The 5,130-nt window shown below is 49.5% G+C and overlaps 4 non-coding genes across 4 annotated transcripts; 3 read left to right on the plus strand and 1 right to left on the minus strand.

The window, feature by feature from the left end:
* Positions 1–958: 958 nt before the first annotated feature.
* LOC132336875 (U6 spliceosomal RNA) lies at positions 959–1,065 on the minus strand. Its single transcript, XR_009489012.1, has one exon. It is a non-coding gene; the product is annotated as a U6 spliceosomal RNA (small nuclear RNA).
* An 833-nt stretch (positions 1,066–1,898) lies between these two features.
* Positions 1,899–1,970, plus strand: TRNAM-CAU (transfer RNA methionine (anticodon CAU)). Its single transcript has one exon. It is a non-coding gene; the product is annotated as a tRNA-Met (tRNA).
* A 1,012-nt stretch (positions 1,971–2,982) lies between these two features.
* On the plus strand, positions 2,983–3,054 carry TRNAQ-CUG (transfer RNA glutamine (anticodon CUG)). The gene has a single exon. It is a non-coding gene; the product is annotated as a tRNA-Gln (tRNA).
* A 922-nt stretch (positions 3,055–3,976) lies between these two features.
* On the plus strand, positions 3,977–4,048 carry TRNAQ-UUG (transfer RNA glutamine (anticodon UUG)). The gene has a single exon. It is a non-coding gene; the product is annotated as a tRNA-Gln (tRNA).
* Positions 4,049–5,130: the final 1,082 nt, after the last annotated feature.

The following is a 5,130-nucleotide window of genomic DNA, read 5'->3' on the forward strand; positions in this document are numbered from 1 at the left end:
CATGAGCGAGGCAGGAAGAAGTTCGTTTCTCCTGATAACTGGGCAATAAATTCTCTTTCTCTGAAAGATTTAGGTGTCCTGCGGCTGCTATCTCAGTGTGAGTCCTTTCTTTTAGGAAAAAAAGCATCCTACATAGCATAGTTTCTATTTTAATATTTTGTAATATCCTAAAACCATATTTAACAGCATTACTTTCTAACACAACACAGATAATTTTCATTTTAATATTTGCGAAAAGCCACTTATAAAATAGGCATTTTTCACAGTGCTAACCTGTGGCAGCACCATAATCTGAGTCTGGAGGCAACTCCCCACCGGGCAAACGCTCTCATTTGTGAGTCAATTCTCTGCAGCAGCCATAGTGAATTTGTTACTGCAGGGAAAACCTCTGGGCCCAGCTGGGGTATGGCCCTCAGCCTCCGGGTCTCTTGGGGAGAACAGTGCAGGGAGGAGCCGAGCCAGGTCAGACACCCTCCCAAGGCACTGGCACTTCAGTGCCCGTCCTTGTGCCTTCAGGGCCAGAGGGACCTTGGCACAGGAGCAGCAGGAAGGAGTAAGGGACCCTCTGTTATCCTGGCTGTGTCTCTGGGGGTCCTGGGAGCTGCTGGGCCGCCAGAGGGGGCTCACAGAATCAGCTGGAAAAACCTCTGAGATCATTGCATCCAACCTGTGACCAAACGCCGCTCTGTCAACCAGACTATGGCACTGAGTGCAATGCCCAGCTGTTTCTTGAACACCTCCAGGGATCGTGACTCCACCCTGGGCAGCCCATTCTGATGTTTAATTACTCTCTTCATTAAGAAAATCTTCCTGATGTGCAACTTAAACCTCCCCTGGTGCCACTCCAAGTCGTCTCCTCTCCCCTGACCCTCACCTGTCATGGAGAGCGGAGTCTCTATGTCCCTATGACCCCTGAGCTTCCTCTTCCAGGCTTGCAGGGCTGGATGAGAGGGAGGAAAAAAATATGGAACGCTTCACGAATTTGCGTGTCATCCTTGCGCAGGGGCCATGCTAATCTTCTCTGTATCGTTCCAATTTTAGTATATGTGCTGCCGAAGCGAGCACGAATGTTCCTTGCTACCCGCCATTATTTATACCCCCAGGATTTGGGTTCCGCAAGGTTATGGTGACCTGCTGGGACGAACCGGCCGTACCGATGGGAGCAGCAGCAGCCGTGCACAGCACCTCGACTGTACCGAGGGTCTGGCGGGCAGGAGACGGCGGAGAGAGGGCAAACAGACCCCAAATTCGGCCCAACCGGGGTTATGCAAATAGCCCTGCTGTATGCAAATACGCGCAAAGCACTCTGGGGCGGGGCGGTACCGGTGTTCCTCACGGGGCCGTTCTGTATCAATAACCCCCGGCGGGTTTCACAGTCACGTTGGGCTGTGCGCAGCTGGGAATGTGACACTTTCTGCGGTGGAACATCGGTGGTTTGGACCTAAATTAGTTATTATTGCTGACCTGCGGCGAGAGCGGGTGGCTGAAGCTACTCTTGTTTCGCAGAATCACAGAATCGTTCGGGCTGGAAGGTCCGTCTGGCGATCCAAGCCCCCAGCCAAGGCAGGGTTACCCGGAGCAGGTGACACCGGAACGCGTCCAGGTGGGTTTGAATGTCTGTAGCGAGGGAGACCACCGCTCCCTGGGCAGCCGTTCCGCTGCTCCGCCACCCTCAGTGTGAAGAGCTTCTTCCTCCTGCCGAGGCGAAACGTTTTGTGTTTAAGTTATGACCATTAGTTCTGCAATATCTGGAGTGTATCTCCGGAGCGGGCAGCTGCAGCGGGCCCGCGTGGCTGCAGGGGCGGGCAGGGAACGTGTCTGATCTGGCAGTGGGTGGGTGGTTCGTTGCGTTGCGCTTCTCCTTCTAATGTGGGGCAGGAGGAGTATATAGCATGAGCAGCAGAGTGGCGCAGCGGAAGCGTGCTGGGCCCATAACCCAGAGGTCGATGGATCGAAACCATCCTCTGCTAGCACGATTCTTTTCGGTTTTCCTGCCTCTCACGGCACAGCGCCCTTCCTCTCCTCCCTGCTGGTTATGTTGGGTGTGGGGGACAGGGCCGTGGCTGGTGCGAGGACAGATGTTTTTGCTGAAATGGACGGACAGAGTGCTGGGATGCCCACAGCTAGTTTTTAGTGTCATTTGAAGGTCTCGTGGAGTCAAGGATGGTTTGTTTTGGAAGGGACCCTTAAAGGCCATTTAGCCCCACCCCTGCCGTGATTAGGGATACACAAGCTGCTCAGAGCCCCGTCCAACCTGGCTTTGAATGTTTCCAAGAATGGGCCATCTGCCTCCTCTTTGAGCACCCTGTGCCAGTGCCTCAGCACCCTTGTGGTGCAAAGTTTCTTCTTTATCTTTCATAAGAAAATTCCCTTATAAACCAAAAGGTCACAAGCCCCCCTCCAGAGCCTTCTCTGCCTCAGGATGAGCAGCCTCAGCTCTGTCAGCCTTTCCTCATAGAAGAAATGTTCCTCTGAGCATCTTCATGCCTTCATCTGGACCTGCTCCAGGAGATCCTTGTCTTTAATCAGGCATCAAAAGCTCCTTGCACACATTTGTAATTTTTCCCTGTCTTGCCGGATTAAATGAAACATGGTGGCAATGCCAAACATAGGAAGCAGACTCTCAGCACAAAACGCAGGAAAACAAAATAAAAACAGGAATGTGAAAATGTAAAAGTCAAGGCATGTGGTATTGAAAGTCAAGGCATGTGGTATTGAAAGTCTGTATTTGGCCTCTGGATTACATGATCTGAGTAAAAAGGCTCCATGAACTTAATGGCACAGTGCTGCTCAGTGGGGGTTGTTTCCAGGGCTGTAGAATGTGGTAAATAAACAGTGGAATTCTTACATGGAATGAGTACATGTGGAATACATGGGAGAGAAACAAGGCAGGGATCTCGTTCATAGATCCATGGAAATGATGGAATTGGCTTTTCCTGAGTTTGGCTCAGTAGGTGCGGCTCAGGGGGGGTCACAGTGTGCGGTTCCATGGTGTAATGGTTAGCACTCTGGACTCTGAATCCAGCGATCCGAGTTCAAATCTCGGTGGAACCTGAATGTTTTTGCCACAAAGACACTCATTTCCTGCTCAGAACCATGGAAAGTGACTTCAGGGCGTTTTTCATGGACTATTAGAATGCCATAAACATCCCATGCTTCGTGGAATACATATCTAAAGTGTAAGAGTAAGTAATCAGAGTGTTTTCTTGTTTTTGTTTTTTTTTTTCCCAAATCTATTATTTATTGCAGCCAGGTTAGTACTTTCTGACTTATCTGAAATGATCTGAAGAATCTCAGACATGTCACAGCATATTGTTCATTTTCTTTCTGTGCTTTGAATCGCTGATGCAGAATTAAGAACTAAATTCTGCATCAGCACAGCTGGTGGCAGCTGCTGAGCTCTGCAGAAATGAGCTTTTGGGGTGTCTCTGACAGCAGCTGTTCCCCAGTGTTCCTGTTTGCTTTCTGCCTTCATTACACCAAGGGTGACCTTATTGTGGTGCCCAGAGGAGTTCCTGGAGAGATGGAGAGGGACTTGGGACAAGGGATGGAGTGACAGGGGGAGGGCTTCACTCTGCCAGAGGGAGGATTAGATGGGAAATTGGGAAGGAATTGCTCCCTGTGAGGGTGGCACGGCCCTGGCACAGGGTTCCCAAAGAAACTCGATGCTCCATCCCTGGCAACATTCAAGGCCAGGTTGGACGGGGCTTGGAGTAAGCTGGGATGGTGGAAGGTGTCCCTGCCCATGGCAGGGCTGGGACTGCATGATCTTTAAGGTCCCTTCCAACCCAAACCATTCTACGTTTCTGTAAAGACAACAAATACCGCAGAAACTCGGAACAAACAGGATATTTAGGTCGTGTTGGATTCCCGTCGGCCATCCCAGGTACAAGGGCAGAACGAGCAGCAATTTTCCGGCGGGGTTTGTTCGCTATGGATTAATTGTGGGGGCTGGCGGAGGGAGGAGGCACCGCCCGGTTCTATGGTGTAATGGTCAGCACTCTGGACTTTGAATCCAGCGATCCGAGTTCAAATCTCGGTAGAACCTGCCCCAGGTCTCTCTTTTTCTGCTTCAGAGCCCAGCCGGGACAGCCCAGCCCACGGGGTGTCCTCGCCCTCAACCGTCACACTCTTCCCGATTTTCTTCAATGCAATGAAGTTAACAAAAGACAATAAAATTCTTGCTACTTTTTAATTAGCTATTTCGTTGTCTTTTACTGCTGTTTTACATTAAGTACTTTTGGGGGGAGGCATTTACACCGTGGAAAATTTCTTAAGGCAGATGTGCAGAATTTGGATGTTATATTTTCAAGTTATTTTCCAACAAACTAATCGCTTAGAAAAGAAGGGGAGAAGCACAGTGTTTTGGGATAAATTGCACAATTTAAATAGATATTCCCTCTGCTTCACTGAAACCCTCAGTAGTTATCTTTCACTTCCAGAGCAGCTAAGGACATCCTGCACCTTGGCTCCCCTCCTCCAAACCTGTCCTACAAGTCACTTGTTTACACAGCAACAGGAGCAAGCCTCTCTGTTCAACAGGCTCCTCCTCCTCCTCTGGCCAGGTAACCCTTGAGAAAAACACAAAACATCTTCAAATCAAGGTATTATTTAGTAGAAATCCAGGTCCCAACTGCTGAAGAGAACATATGGAAATGTTTGCTCAATTCATTACATTTTCACACAACCTAGTGATGAAAACATTGTGTTGCCTGTGTCAGAGCTGATTTTCATCCTTTTCTCAACTGCTGGATCAGGGCACACACAAAGATCTTTTCCTGTGTTTTAAGTGTCTCTGTCCAGTAACCTCAGCACAGCCAGCCACCCTCACAGGCTGGCTTCACACACCCCAGCACAAGAGCTTTAAAGCCACAGGGCTTGTCTGCCTTGCAAGGAATCAATATATTACCTGACTGGTTTAGAGAGCTAATTACCATTCATCTGGCAACTTCCTCCTTCCATTGCATTTCACAGAGTCTGAAGTGCAGCTGTAATCCAAAAGTCCCATCAAGTGCTGATACAGTACTGGTGCCACACATGATGGGCCCCAGACAAAGCCCCTGGGTGAAACCAGGTGTACTTAAAGGGTTAAACTTTTACATCATGGAATGACACAGAACCAGTGCAGAA

The sequence above is a fragment of the Haemorhous mexicanus genome, chromosome 20 (assembly GCF_027477595.1).
Source record: "Haemorhous mexicanus isolate bHaeMex1 chromosome 20, bHaeMex1.pri, whole genome shotgun sequence".
In the NCBI taxonomy this organism is placed as follows: Eukaryota; Metazoa; Chordata; class Aves; order Passeriformes; family Fringillidae; genus Haemorhous; species Haemorhous mexicanus.